Genomic DNA, 15,715 nt, shown 5'->3' on the forward strand with positions numbered 1-15,715 from the left:
AAAACTAACGGGTTCTCTTCTTCTCCTCCCTCTTTCCGTCTCCTCCACACCCGACAGTGCAGGCCGTACGCCACCACCATCTCCATCACCTGCCTCCATCTCCGACAACACCATGATCTCCAGTAGCGCCACCCGACAACAGCAGCATCCTATTCCCCTAAGCCTAGCTGTTGTATCTAACCCACACGCATCTCACTGACCTAGATGTGGGTTTGATGCAACACCTCGATTTAGGGCATCAGAAGAATGGAGAGGAGCATAGGGAACAATTGCATAGCATGGGTCAGCGTCGAATTGGGTAAATTTTATTTTGGGAACCCTAATTTTTGGGATTTGGGGGAAACCCTAATTTTAATGTTTGGGTATAAATTGAGGGTTGGGTATCACTGTTAGAGGTGTTCTTGGACTAGCCAAGTGACCAATTAGGTTTAATTTCATTTTCTCAACTGTTCAATTTAGGGTTAACTTTAATTTCAATTTCAATTTTATTTAATTTTCAATTTCTGTTTTATTTCATGTTTAATTCCATGTTCATTTAATTTATGTTCTTATGATTTCTGTATGTTTCTAATTTCAATTTAGTTTTGTGTTTACTGTTAGTTCACTGTAGTGTTTAAGGTTTAGTTCCTCAAATGTTAAGTTTGTTCATTGTGAAGTGATGGAATGTTAGGCTAGAAGCCTTAGAGCATTGTGTTGATTGAGCAATGGGGAGAAACTAGTGCTCACTAGTGACTGTGAGCAAACTAGTTCTCTTCCCACTCTAGTTGTATGCCTAGGCTCCCAACTTTGCCTTTCATTTTTTGTATCTTGTTCTTTCTTCACTCTTTGCCTTAGGCTAGCTGCCTTTGTGCCTTGTTCTCCCACTGCCCTTGGCTTGTAGCCTTGGTTTGCAACTATCTCTGTTTTGATATTACTTGGCTTGCACTATCACATTAGCACTATGTCACCATTCATTGTAAATGCCACCTTAGTTTCATAATTGTTTTTGGCCTTTGTAAATACTCCAGCTGCATTGTCACTTCTCTACTGTCATTGCCATTACCACATTGTAAATATGCAACACCATTTCCACTGTCACTGTAACCTTACTTTGTACATAAGCACTGCAGCCTTGCCCTATGCTTCATGGTTTCTTTATGTCATTGTCTTGGCTTGATGCCTTATTCTCCCTTGTTAACTCACTGCATTGTTGCACTTCCTTGACCCTGTTTTGCCCTGTCTCAGCTTGGTCCTAGAGCTAGCTATCTTGACTTAGCCTTTGTGCTAGTCTGCCTTGGCCAGTGTCATGGCCTAGAGCCTTATCTTGGTCTGACAGCTGCATTGCTTCCCTTCCACTGCTGCTGCTGCTGCTGCTACCTCAACCAGCTTTGCTACTGCAGCTGTCTGCTTCCACTCCTGATGTCTGCTGTTTCTCCAGCTCCTGCCTTGGCCACTGTCCTGCTGCCCAAGGCCCAGCCACAGTTTAGGTTAAGGCTCAAAGCCCAGTTCAGTCTTGGATTAATCTAGAAGCCCAATTCAGTCAACTGTGGGCTTAATCCAAAAGCCTAAACTCAAAAGCCCAAGACCAAATCAATTGAGTCCATTCCATTGCACTTCAAAGGTCAAGCCTAGTGCACTTCAAGACCAACTGAGCCCAAGCTCAGTTCACTTCATTATCAAACAAGCTTATAATCCAAAGGTAACCTAAAGCCCAATAGCCAACTAGAGCCCAAAATAGCTAGAAAACTCCAAAACACACCCAGTCTCTGTGGATCGACCCGTACTTGCACGATCTACAACCGACGACCGTGCACTTGCGGTATTACTGTAGGCCCGTTTTTATTACGCTTCAATTTTACACATCTCCGGGCCCACCACCATCCGACAGTTTGATTTTTGTATTTCTTTTCTCTTCTTGACTGTTTTCAACTCCATAGAGGTTTCTTACAGCCTTTTGATAGAATCCATTAAATGGAACTTTTTGATGACTAAGTCTAGGACCTCTAGATATTGGTTCTAGAGGATTTACTGGGAATGATCTCCACCTTCTAGACTTAGATCTACCAGTCTTATTCTCATAGATACTGGGAAGCAGTGTTTTCGTAGTGCAGTTTACACTATGAGTAAAAACACGATTCTTGTAAAGATTTTGAAATGAGAGGCCATTAAAAATCTTTTTACGAGAATTCTGGTTTTCTGTGGGAGTGAAATTCATTGTCGATGTCGCCAGATGATTAACATGGTTGACGGTAAATTGAAGAAGATTTTGAAGATCGGAGATCTGTTTCTTCCATGTAAAACAATGTTTAGCACTATGATTTCTTTTCCCACAGAAGGAACAAGTTCTTGGAAGAGAATTGTTGAAAGACATTTATTTCAAACCCAAGTCCCATTTGGAAGTTTGCAGAATATATTTTGTAGGAACTTCCTTTGGTGAGTTTTTCTTCATGTCAGGTAACTTATATTGAGACTCAACACGTGACATAGAAGAATTTATCATTACAATGTTTTCCTTAGTCAAGGAGGAAGACTGTTTTTGGGTTAGGTGAAGAGATGCAGCAATATTCTCAGTTTCAACACGAAGGTTGTTTAAATCAGAGAACTGTGTCTCAATTAAACGCTTTTCTCTAATTGTTCCCTCTTTAACAATATTCTCAAGAGTACTAATCTTTTCTTGTTGTAGTATATTTTCTTGAGTGAGTCTTTTGATATTGTTTGAGAAGGATTCAATGATCTTATAGAGTTCACGTTGTCGACTAAGAGACTTCTCAAGTTCATCCAAGATTTGAGAATGATTGTGAAGATCAATCGTCTCAGTTGGATTTTTTTTGGTTCTGGTGGTATTCCTTTCTACCTCTGACATCCCGTCAATTGTCTCATTTCTTTCTCTGGATTCGGAAGAATCAACTAAGGAATTATCCTTTGAGGAAAAAGCAAGACACTTGACATAGTCAAAAGTATGGGAAGCCATAGACTATGAGTAGATAAGAGATACGACTTTGTCCACATAATCAGATTGCTACAAACACAGACTTGTAAGGTCTTTTAAACGTGTTTGCCTGCTCTGATACCAATTGAAAATGCGGGGGTCTAACAACCTCACCCAATATTTCTATTAGCAATCTGTATGAACTAACTCTAATATAATTTTAAGAGAATCAACTAGATAGTCAGACTCAATCTTAATAAAAAGTATATCAAGGAGTTAATATCTCTATCTCTTGATTTAAATCTTACTCAAGAAATCTGCGAGTTTCGATTAAATACAAGAGAGATAAACTTTGATGGTACCAAAGACCAATATCCAAGGATCAATCAATATCCAATCAATAACCAAAGGTTGGATTTCACTATTGATCGATACAACGCACAACCTGTGATATTTCAATTATATAACAAAATATAATACGGAATAGAAATAACACAGACACCAAAAATTTTGTTAACGAGGAAACCGCAAATGCAGAAAAACCCCGGGACCTAGTCCATATTGAACACCACACTGTATTAAGCCGCTAAAGTCACTATCCTACTATAAACTAACTTCGGTCTGGATTGTAGTTGAACCCTAATCAATACCACACTGATTCAAGGTACAGTTGCGCTCCTTACGTCTTTGATCCCAGCAGGATACTACGCACTTGATTCCCTTAGCTGATCTCACCCACAACCAAGAGTTGTTACGACCCAAAGTAGAAGACTTTAATAAACAAATTTTTATCACATAGAAAAGTCTAGGATAATAGATAAATCGGTTTCCCACAGATAAACTTATGAGTTTTTGTTATGTCTTTTGATAAATCAAGGTGAACATGAACTAATTGATAATCCGGACTTATATTCACAAAGAACAGCCTAGAATTATCAATCACCTCACAACAATCTTAATCGTATGGTAGCGAAACAAGATGTTGCGGAATCACAAACGATGAGACGAAGATGTTTGTGATTTCTTTTTATCTTGCCCTATCGGAGATATAATCTCAAGTCAATTATTCAATTGAAATCGTACGATAGAAAATGGCAAGATCAGATCGCTCAACTACAAGAGAAGTAGTTTCATCTGGATTCACAATCCCAATGAAGTCTTTCAGTCGTTAACCTACAGGGTCTCGGGAAGAAACCTAAGGTTAAAGGAGAACCGACTCTAGTAAACTAACTAGTATCACATATGAGGTGTGGGTATTAGTTTTGCACAGTTGCTAGACGTCTCCTTATATAGTTTTCAAATCAGGGTTTGCAATCTAAGTTACCTTGGTAACAAAGCATTCAATAATCACCGTTAGATGAAAAACCTGATTTATCCAAGCTAATATCTTTCAACCGTTAGGTCGAAACTTATCTTGTCACACACAAATGAAATGTATTAATTTAGGTTTGAGTAACCGTACCTAAACGTGTACATTGGTTGGTTCACAAATGGTTGACCAATGGTTAGCCATATGAGTGCTTTCATATTAACTGTATTCATCTTTCTCATAACTAGTTCAAATGACTCATAAGAACTAGTTCAAGAGTTGTTCAATTGCTTAGGTCTTTATACATAGACACAATTGAAACAAAATCGGTTTGATTCATTTGAATCAATTCATGAACAATATACCCACGGTTTGCAAAGATTGCATTCATAATAATTTATTGTTTTAAGTCCATGAACTACCGATTTGAGAAATAACTAGCATGGGTACGCGTACGGGTATGCGTACCTTAGCTACCGGATTTTGAGTTGGTTTTAGTTTCCAAACTCAGCAGACTTTTTCGGGTGAAAAAGTTCCGCCAGTACGCGTACGGGTACGCGTAAGGTGACTGGTTTTTGAGTTCGTAAACTTCAAACTCAGCAGAATTTCACGGACGTGAATTTCCGCCAGTACGCGTACGGGTACGCGTACCCAACCTGTCTCCTTCACCAATACCGCAAGCACACATATGCACACACTTGGTTTCCGGCATATGCATTTATACACTAATGTGCAACAAACTGTATGCTTATATCCATAGGTGGTTACATATTCTCAACTCTACATTTCAATCATTGAAACATTCTTCTACAATGTTATAACAGTTATTAGACATAAAGAATCGACTATCGTCATCAAAGCTGTTTTCAAGATTGAAACGTCATCATGACTTTCGTCACGGGTAAAGATGAAGATGGTTAAAGTAAAATCTTACCAACACGTATTTCGAGAAAAAGATAGGCGAGTAAACTCCACTCGAAATAACAAATGTGTATGTATGAAAACTATCATACTTATACGACTTTTGTCTCAAGAGTAGGAGATAGAGTAGATAGACTTTTGAGTGACAAGATGAGTTCAAGTCTCTATATACCTTTTGGTCGGATGAAGTTCCACTGGTTCCTTGAGTAGTTCTTCGTCTTTGCAAGATAATCGCCATGGAGTCTGGAGCTCAACTATTCCTAACTATCCTAGACCGAGACTTAGTCATACGTATACTAGAAATCAAGACATATAGTTTTGATCACTAATATTGACAAACATGCTTAAGATAGCAACGCATGCGAGTTCGACCGAGCAATGCTCTAACAAAGTCTATTATATGTCATTGTGCAAATAGTGATGAAAGATAAAATGAATCTTTGTTTATTCCGCAGTATTGATCTTCCCTGATCCATATTTCTTATGTATATATTGTGCGGTTCCGTAAGTTATCTTATGTTGAGCATTTCCGATTAAATTAATCAAGGGTTCTCTTGTGGTTAATTTAATTGAGTATTTTGGATACAAATTCATGTTTCTTGTGATTTGTAATGTCCAAAGAAATCCTTCTTTTCTTGTGAAAGAAAGGTCGCTCTTGTTGTTCTTTCGGGAATGGCATTTTATGGGGGAAAGTTCTTAATTGTACTTGTGCTTAATTGCCAAATCTTTATGGGGAGTGCGGCTGTGGAATATTATAGGGGTTATCTTGTATCTTTATAAACTCCTTGATGAATGCATCTAAAAAGTTGATATGTGCTTTGTTTTACTCATGAAGTGTCTCTATGGAAATTTCATTAGGATCCCACTAGTTTTTGTACCTTTGCCAATTTTATTGACAAAAAGGGGGAGAATTAATGTGTAGTGCACACTACAAATACATATGGTTTTCGGATCATTATATAAGGGGGGGCAGTTTTCATGTGAGATGAAGTATTAACTAAGGGGGAGTGATACATATCACCATAGTATTGTTGTCAAAGTTGTGATACAATTGAACTTTGATGCTGTGTAATAATACCACGACACTGTGTAACAATGATTGAGAACTTTTGTTTTCTCATTGTTATGGCTACGGATCTTCAACAAAGATAACGCTGATTTGAATATCTTTGGAATCATTGGAGTACTTGGAAGTGACGAAGATTTCAAGTAAAATTGAAGAACCAAGGAGATCATGCATGTGGAAGAGAAGATGCAAAGTTTATTTATTTTGTATTCCATATGTATTGATAGTTTTGTCACTAAATTGACAAAGGGGGAGACTGTTAGAGCACTGCTCGGTCGAACTCGCAAACGTTGCTATCTCAAGCTTGTTTGTCAAGTTTAGTTGCCAAAACTATAAGTCTGGATTTCTAGTTTACTTATAGCTAAGTCTCGGACTAGGATAGAAAGTGTAGTTCAGCTCTAGACTCCGCGACGTTCATCATGCAAAGACGAATAACTACTCAAGGAACTGGTGGAACTTCATCGACTAAAAGGTATGTGGAGGCTTGAACTTATCTATCACTCAAAAGTATATCTACTCTATCTCCTATCGTGAGACAAAAGTCGTATTGCTATATAGACTTTGATTATACACACTTGCTATTTCGAGCCGAGTTTATCTCGCTTATCTATTTCTCGAAATATGTGTTGGTAAGCTTTCACTTTGGCGAAGTTCATCTTTACAAGTGACGAAAGTCATGTTGATTATTTCAATATCTTGAAAATCGCTTTGATGAAAAATAGTATGTGAATAACCTCTATTTAACATCCTCTAAGAATGTTCCAATGATTGAAATGAGAGTTTAAAATATATAACCTTGAATGGATATAAACATTGCATGTGAACTCATACTTAGGTAAGTCCAAAATCCTTGAACTAAAGTATGTGTACTTTACTGGTTCAGGATATACGGAAGCTAAGTCCGCATACCCGTACGCGTACTGCCGGAAGTTCACATCCCGTGAATTTCTGCTGGAGTTTGTGAATTGAAATCAAACTCAATCCGGGTACTTAAGTATGCATACTGGTATGCATACTTGAGTGGGTTATTTTCTAAAAACGGTTTATTCGTGAACTAAGACATATATAAACTAAGGAATGCATATTTGCAAACCGTGGCTATAATGTTCATGAATCGATTCGAGTGAATCAAAATCGTTTTTGTTTCGGTTGTGTCTTATATACTTCTATGAGATCTAAGCAATTGAACAACTCTCTAACTAGTTCTTTTGAGTCATTTTAACTAGTTATGGTGAAGATGAATAAGGTTTATTTGAAAGTGCTCATATGGCTAACCATTGGTTAACTACTGTTGAACGTGCATTTCATTTGTGTATAACAAGCTAAGTTCGATCTAACGGTTGAAAGATATTAGCTTGAATCTAATCAGGTTTTCATCTAACGGTGAATATTGAAAGCTTTGTTACCAAGGTAGCATTGATTGTAAACCTTGATTTGGAGACTATATAAAGGAAAACTCTAGCAACTGGGAAACCTAATCCCCACACCTCATGTGTGATACTAGTTGTATAAGATAGAGTCGATTCTCCTTTAACCTTAGGTTTCTACCGAGACCCTATAGGTTAACGACTTGAAGACTTCATTGGGATTGTGAAGCCAGACCCAACTATTTTCTCTGTAGTTGCGTGATCTGATCTTGCTATTTCTATCATGATTGAGTGCAATCGTAAGATTGGCTTGAGATTAATTTCTCTGATAGGCAAGATAAAAAAGTAGTCACAAACATCTTCGTCTCATCGTTTGTGATTCCACAATATCTTGTTTCGCTAATCGATTAAGATTATTGTGAGGTGATTGATAATTCTAGGCTGTTTTTCGGGAATATAGTTCCGGGTTATCAATTGGTTCTTGTTCACCTTGATTTATCAAAAGACAAAACAAAAACTCATAGGTATTTCTGTGGGAGACAGATTTATCTATTCCTATAGACTTTTCTGTGTGAGACAGATTTGTTTATTAAAGTCTTCGACTTTGGGTCGTAGCAACTCTTAGTTTTGGGTGAGATCATCTAAGGGAATCAAGTGCGTAGTATCCTGCTGGTATCAGAGACGTAAGGATCACAACTATACCTTGGATCAGTGTGAGATTGATTGGGGTTCAACTATAGTCCATACGGAAGTTAGCTTGTAGTAGGCTAGTGTCTGTAGCGACTTAATACAGTGTGTAATATGGACTAGGTCCCGGGGTTTTTCTGCATTTGTGGTTTCCTCGTTAACAAAACTTCTGGTTTTTGTGTAATTTCTTTTCCTCATTATATTTTATTATATAATTGAAATATCACAGGTTGTGCGTTGAATCGATCAATCGGTAAATCCAACCTTTGGTTGTTGATTGAAATTGATTGATCCTTGAACATTGGTCTTTGGTACCGTTCAAGTTAATTTCTCTTGTATTCAATTAGACTCGCAGATTGCTATTTGCTTGAGTAAGTATTGAATCGAGAAATTGAGATATAATTCCTTGATATACTTTTCTTAAGATTGAGTCTGACTGTCTAGATGATTCTCTTGAAAGTATATTGGAGTTAGTCCATACAGATTGCTAAGCGAAATATTGAGTGAGGTTGTTAGACCCCCACTTTTTCATGATTTTCAACAATTTAACAACTCTATAAAACACAATTAGATACATTTGATGATTGGTTGATCATCATAGTTGATCTACATGTGTTAGATGAATGTGGTTAAGACAAAAATGTTCATATGGCTAACTTTGGTTAATTATTACAGAGCCAACTAAATATACATGTTTAGGTACGGTTAACCATATTTAAATGAAAGTATATTTTATTTGTGTGTGACAAGCTAATACCATCTAACGGTGGAGATATATTGCTTTGGTTTCAAGCAAACTTAGCTTATATCTTATCAGATTTTAATCTAACGGCGAATACGGAATGCTTTGTTTCTAAGGTAACTTAGCAAACCCTGATTTGAAAGGCTATATAAAGGAGAACTCTAGAAACTGGAAAACTACCCATACCTCCTGTGTGATACTAGTTGCGACTAGAGTCGATTCTCCTTTAACCTAGGTTTTTCCTAAAACCATTATAGGTTAACTGTAAGGATCCTCAAGCTCGTCAACGATATTAGACTATTCAAGAGACGTATTAGCCGATAATAACTTGATTAGTTTAACACGAATGTTAATTAATAGGAATTAATCTAACAACGAACTAGATGTGGAATTAGTACCGATGGATAGATCTCGAAAAGTTACGCAGAATGGACTACTCGAACGTGTCAATCAGACATCGAACGAAGAAGATATCAACATATGAGTTTGAAGAGCCGTCTGGCTACCCTTATCTTTTGGTAGGGTGCCTTTAGCATTTTGTTCGTCCTTATCTATTTCTATCCGAGAAGATAAACACATTCTCATTTATTTCTCCTCCTTTATTCTCCTTCTTTCTTCAGTTTCTTCTCTTCTCCCGTTCTTCTTTTCTGCGAGAGATTTATCGACTGAGGGTGAGTTTGAGATTCAGTCTGACAGAATTAATTATTGAGGGAGAGCTGATCAAGTAGAATATGTTGATGTTGTGATTGTTTGAGCTGAAGATAAGATGGGGTTGACGATGTTGTAGATGAACAGGGTGTTAGTCCTCAAGGGAGTTGGGGGAGTTGGGTGTAGTTTGGTTTTTTCCTGTTAGTCGTGGGGGACTTCAAAGGAGTCTCTCGAAATCTCTGTTAGTCGTGGGAGAATTTAGAAGAGTCTTCCAAACTCCCTAGAAAACCCTGTTAGTCGTGGGGGAGTTTGAAAGAAACTCTCAAACTCCCTGTTAGTCGTTAAAATTAGAATGCTAGGGAGTTGGTGTATTGGGGGGAGTTCTGGGGAGTTCTAGAGAGTTCTAGAGAGTTTATAGTGTATTTTTTCCTCACTCCAAATCTATCAAAAAAGTAGATATTTCTGGAGAGTCTCTCAAACTCACCACACTCAAAACACCAAACTCTCTCAAACTCCCCACACTCTCTTACACTCCCTCAAAATCTCCAAGATTCAAAATACATTAAACTCCCCCAAACTCACTCGTGGACTAACCCCCTGGAAGTTAAGGTTTTGTGATGATTTTGAGTTCATGAGGAGAATTGATAGGTTTAGCAGATTGCTGGAAGATGAAAATGAAATGGGGAGATGTCTAATTGAATTTATGGAGTTGTTTTAGTAAAGATTTGAAGGGTTAGGGTTCCTGCAAATTTAATTGAAATTCTATTTATGGTTCATGGGAATTGCAGAAAAGATTGAGAAGAACAAATTAATGGATGGGTTTTGATGAACATGAAGTGAAGAGGAAGATTATGATGCTAATTTACAGATCCAGTTACTAAGAAGAAGAATTGGAATCCAATTCTCGATTCACAATGAGAAAATGTAATTCTGGGTTGATTTGATTTAGTCTTATTTGAAATTGGATAAAAGTTGATGATTCATAGATGGGTATGTTTATATTAATGTTGCATCAATTATATGGAGTTTTATTTCACTTTAATTGTGAGTTTGAGAATCACAGACTAGGATTCCTGAGTTGGAAACTATAGATGAATATAAAGTTAGTTGAGGTGATGACATGGTAATGGGATTTTCAGTGATTGAAGAAGTTTGCTGGGAGTTGGATGAATGAGCTGGGCAGATGAATGAATTGTATAGATGAAATGGCAAGGAGGATGAAGCTGAGTTGTCAATGATCTGAACTACAGATGTTGTAATTGAGTTGGTCGTGTTTTTTGGAGTTGGATGTGTAGAGTTTCTTGAGATTAGAAGTTTTAGATGAATGAATTGGGTAATTGGTTATGCTGTTGAGACTGATATTGAATTACAAACGAAGTTAGAATTAGTTTTATAGTGTGGTTGGGAATTGAATGAATGGGTAGTAGTGCAATGTTGTGAATAATGCAGGTGGAGGATGAGTCGAGAAGTTTTTATATTGCAGACACAGATAATGGTATTGCAGTTGCAGATATTGTTCATGTGAGAGTTACAAATTGTAGTGGTTGTTGTTGATCTCAGTGGAGCTGTAACTGTAATCTGTGGTGGTGGTTATGAATGTAAGAAATGTTGCAGGAATGGATGAATCTTCAACAAACACATTTTTGGTGTTGTGCATGTATATTGGGAAGAGTCGGAGAAGAAAGGAAATGTTTATTTCAGTAAGTGTTAGAGATGGTGATGGTTGCAGCTGAGAACTGTTGTTTGAGTTGATTCAATAGTATTGAATTATACCCGTATTGTTATCTCAAGATAGATGTATTCTGGAATTGGAGTTCTAATGAGTTTGTTGTGAGTGTAGAAGTATGGATGTAGAAAGGTGAAAGCTTGCTGCTACTGCAATTGCAGGTAGACATAGTCTTTGCTTGTAAATAAAATTTGAAGTTTGTTTGCTTTACTTGAATTCATACTGAATTATAAAATTGGTAGATGAAGGTATGAGAATTAGACTTGGAGTCCCATGTAACATGATGTGTGTAGTTAAGCTTGTCTGACTGGATTGATTCAGTCTGACTTAGATTGTGTTTATGTCTGACTCTGTTTGTCTGAGTGAGTTAACTCAGCAATGAAGATCTGTCCAGTCTTGACTCAGTGGACCTTGACCAATTGACTAGTTGACCCTGGACTTGACCTGACCTGACCTTGGACGTTGACTGTTAGTTGACCTTGACCGTTAGTTCGACCATTAGTGACTGTTAGTTGACTTTGGTGGACTTGGGCTTAGGGAAGTTTTCTTAATAGATGTTTGGACCCCTTAAGGTTCGAATTAACTTTTGGTTCCTTATACAAAGTTGCATATCTTTTCTAGACTTAGCTAATGGACTATAGAACCAACCTACTTGAATTAGTAAACCTTAGCTATGATAAAGATAGAGAACGAAAAGGTGTAAAGTCATAAATGAGCTTAGAATCATTAGTTAGACTTGTATGATTCTTGTGTGAGCCATTTTGGCTAGATTATTAGACTTCTTATGTGATTAACAGTTAGTCTTTATTAACAACGATCGATTCAAAGGTTGAACCAGTGGACCGTGGATCTCGAGGTAGACAAGGCTTGTCATCAAAAGAGGTGAGAATCGATAACGAACTCTCTTGTATTCATTATTGTTTTACAAATCAATCTTGGTGTTGTGAAATTCATGCATATCTTTGTGCGCTTTGTGTGGTATGAGATGTGTGCCGACACAATATGAGGTATACACCGCAATATTACACGCTAGGGCGATACACCACAATATTACATGATAGGGCGATACACCGCAATATTATTCTTCATTTATATATTCAGTATTCTATGGCTAGGGAGATACACCGCAGTACTACCTATTCGGTGTGGAATTGGCACCAATATCACTCTTCCCTTATGTGCGGCAACACACATCTCATACATGGATGTTTACTGTTATTTATGGATGTCTTTGAAGAAGTTTTTACTTTGTGTTTTACTGTCTTTCCGTGTATTAACGACTTTCGATAAAACCTGCACTGTCTTCGAATCATATTAATGTTTACTTGAAAGCTAGTTGTTATTCCTACGGGGGACCCTTTTCAGGGATGATGTGCTCACCCATTCCAACTTTCAGTTTCAGAGACAGATCAGGTTGCGCAGTGGAAGCTTTGTGGCGTTGAGTCTTCTGCTATGTTTATTATGTTGTATATTATATTTGCAAACCAAATGGCAATTGTATATGTATCATTTGAGAGGAATTATTATTTATATATTTTTGAGCGGGTCTAGTTTTTGGGATATCTTTGTAGCAGATTTCTTAATTGAATGTTTAAGTTAATGATTTAGATTCTTAGTGCCTCTTTATTTAGTTAATCTCTTGGATTAGTCAGCTGCTGGCTTAGGGGGCGCTACAGTGTTGGTATCAGAGCTCACTATTAGATATTATATGGGAAACAATAGGAATATCCAGTGCCAGTTAGTGAACTAGATTAGTTTAGAACTGGGTTGGGTTGAGAGATAAATCTTAATCACTAAAAGCTATCAATAATTAAATGATTTATATGATTGATCGATTTGTTTGTTTGGTTGTTTGTATGTGTAAGTAAGTAAAAATTGTAGGGTACACTAATAACTTTAGCTAATAAAGGTTATGGAATAATCAGTCTAAAAAGTATGAACACGTACACAATCCAATACAAAATAAAATAAATAATAGTGAGATTAGTATTATTGATAAATCTTGGAAGTCGCATAGAAACGTATTAAATACTTTGATTTATATGTAGAATCGATAATTTATAATCACATAAAATGTTAATTATATTGTTGGGACAAATAAAACTTTAAGATTAGTTAAAATAATAGTTCGACCATTAATGTTAATCATATTAAATGATAATAAGATCACAAATAATCATAATAAAAGTAATTTTAACATTTATCAAATAATATTGTATTGAACTTTATCTAATTAAAAGTCTTATTAGCAAATGTATAACGGAAAAAGTAATAATTGGGATCAAGTAACTAAGCAAAATTATTAGCAATTGTCTACGGTTGGATTGTTAAATTAAATAGAATTAGAAATTTTCTTGCGCATTGAAATCAGATAGATAATATAGGATTTATTAAATTAGACCTAAGAACGTGCAGATATATCGCCTAAAAGAAAAAGACTAAATTTCTTTGTAATCTTATACCCAAGTTATCTTTAGTCTAACAATTGATCCAATAAATTTATAAAATGAAACGAGTATACATGAAGTAGTAATAATAATATTCGAATGCTTAAAGTAATATTAGAATTAAAAGAAAATAAATTCGTACACTAATAAGATACATTGAGAATAATAATAATATTTAGAAATAGATATAACATTAAATTATTCCTAAATAGTACATGAATTTAAAAGTTATTTAGTTACAATAATATAGTTTCATTTGGAATTAAAATTCGATTTCATTAAAATAAATAAATAATAATGATGACAAATAAAAATATAATAAAATAAATTTTGATGATAAAATTGTTTAAAATGATGTAAACTACTTATATACTTTACAAAGTAAATTTATAAGACATACACCAATTACGATAATAGTTTAGAGATTAATTGATCTTAATAAATTTATACTTAGTTAATCCAGCACTGGAGAATAATGAGGTTTGTAATTATGATATGTTTGCGTCGTCTTTTGGCCGTAGGAAAGCACTGTCAGATCTGATCATCCTAGACATGGCAACTACATGCATGGATTACCATTCGTAAAAGGAGAACTTGCTTCTATTAGTGGACTGATAGACCCCAAATTTTACTTAGAAATTTTATTATAAAATATTTTCTCTCGTAATTAGAACCAGTAACTTATTGAATGGAAATTAATATTTTGAACCTAGAGCCACAAATTTTAGTTGTAGAAAGCTATTTAGGTTTGTGCTTTGCTTTATGTTGTTGACGCTTAGACAAGAGATAGGATTTTTCTTTAAGGTGGGGAGTTTTTGAAGACCAGAAGGATGGTTTGATTTTCGAGGACGAAAATGTACAAGATGGGGAGAATGTAAGGACCCCCAAGCTTGTCAACGATATTAGACTAGTCAAGAGACGTATTAGACGATAATAACTCGATTAGTTTAACACGAATGTTAATTAATATGAATTAATCTAAAAAAAATAGATGCGAAATTAGTTCCGATGGACATATCTCGAAAAGTTACGCAGAATGGACTACTCGAACGTGTGAATCAGATATCGGACGAAGAAGATATCAGCATATGAGTTTGAAGGGCCGCCTGGCTGCCCTTATCTTTTGGTAGGGTGCCTTTAGAATTTTTTTCGTCCTTATCCCTTTCTAGCCGAGAAGATAAACACATTCTCATTCCTTATACAAAATTGCATATCTTTTCTAGACTTAGATAATGGACTATAGAACCAACCTAATTGAATTAGTAAACCTTAGCTATGATAAAGATAGAGAACGAAAAGGTGTAAAGTCATAAATGGGCTTAGAATCATTAGTTATACTTGTATGATTCTTGTGTGAGCCATTTTGGCTAGATTCTTAGACTTCTTGTGTGATTAACAGTTAGTCTTTATTAACAACGATCGATTCAAAGGATGAACCAGTGGATCATGGATCTCGAGGTAGGCGAGGCTTGTCATCAAAAGAGGTGGGAATCGATAACGAACTCTCTTGTACTCATTATTGTTTTAAAAATCAATCTTGGTGTTGTGAAATTCATGCATATCTTTGTGCTCTTTGTGTGGTATGAGATGTGTGCCGACACAATATTAGTATTCTATGGCTAGGGCGATACACCGCAATATTACACGACTAAGGCGATACACCGCAATATTATTCTTCCTTTATATATTCAGTATTCTATGGCTAGGGCGATACACCGCAATATTACCTATTCGATGTGGAATTGGCATCAATATTACTCTTCCCTTATGTGCGGCAACACACATCTCATACATGGATTTTTACTGTTATTTATGGATGTCTTTGAAGAAGTTTTTACTTTGTGTTTTACTGTCTTTCCGTGTATTAACGACTTTCGATAAAACCTGCACTGTC

Source organism: Papaver somniferum, chromosome 5 (assembly GCF_003573695.1).
Source record: "Papaver somniferum cultivar HN1 chromosome 5, ASM357369v1, whole genome shotgun sequence".
In the NCBI taxonomy this organism is placed as follows: Eukaryota; Viridiplantae; Streptophyta; class Magnoliopsida; order Ranunculales; family Papaveraceae; genus Papaver; species Papaver somniferum.